This window comes from Penaeus monodon, chromosome 29 (genome assembly GCF_015228065.2).
Source record: "Penaeus monodon isolate SGIC_2016 chromosome 29, NSTDA_Pmon_1, whole genome shotgun sequence".
In the NCBI taxonomy this organism is placed as follows: Eukaryota; Metazoa; Arthropoda; class Malacostraca; order Decapoda; family Penaeidae; genus Penaeus; species Penaeus monodon.
This window is the reverse complement of record NC_051414.1, coordinates 11,680,920-11,681,980: the sequence shown is the minus strand read 5'-3', so window position 1 is coordinate 11,681,980 and position 1,061 is coordinate 11,680,920.

Below are 1,061 nucleotides of genomic sequence, written 5' to 3'. Positions count from 1 at the left end.
ATTCTCACCCTCGTTTGTCGCTCTCTCTGTCTATTCATTTGTCTTTCCACTGCAATCTTATATCTAATCATACACGTACAAATTAGTTCGTGATATTACAGGCAGCATGATTCAGCACTTTCTCAAATCTGTACTTCAAAACATCCCTAATTTAACTCCGAGTATTATGAAGACCATCCGTTAACTTCACTAACAGTTCAAAGGCTACGCTAACTCCGCTATGCAAAGTAGAAACAGATGGCAAGCGTGCTGTCTTTAGAGCGACAGCAAGTAAAATTCACCAAGGGATGTCTGCCTTACAAAATCTTCTAATAATTCTAAGAAGTCTCCAAACGCTTTCAATTTTGGACAGTTTGTCTCTGTCGTTCGAACTGCACAGCTTTAACCTAGTTCCCCGGTGGAGTGAAAGAAAGAACGAGATAACATGACTATTCATCTGTCATGTACTTTTTATCTCTCTAGAAGAGTATGTAAAATACTTTGTATTTTGAAACCATCACAGTGCAGAGGTAATGGATACTTCAGAGATTTAAACACCATACCAAACAATGCTACGGAATAAACAGGAATGTAGGTACAACATAACGTGCAAACTTCACAACAAAAGTTTGATCCGAAAACCTGAAAATAAAGCCACATGAAATACAAAACGAGACATTATCACCGGTGAACGTATCTGAAACGTGACAATGGAACCTCGTAAATTTTAACACTAACGATGCCACTGTAAATCTAACAGTCAGGGAAAGATTCTATCCAAAATTTATTTAACGAAATTGGCCATTTAGTAGCAGAGTCATGGGTTGTTTTGTGAGATTTTTCAACAGGAAACGGCAAATTTTCTATTTACAGAAATGTAAACACAGGAACGGATGCGTTGTAGAACAATTTGATTCTCTTTGAGCATAGCAATCCTTCCAGCTTGAGGAATGCAGAGACTGAGCAGCAGTACAGCCCGTATTCATATTACTGAAGCAATTTAGGGGAACAATGAAAGAGGCGAAGATGCTAATATCTCTCTTTTCATTATTGGGTTTCTTTCCTTCGTGATGACATTCCTG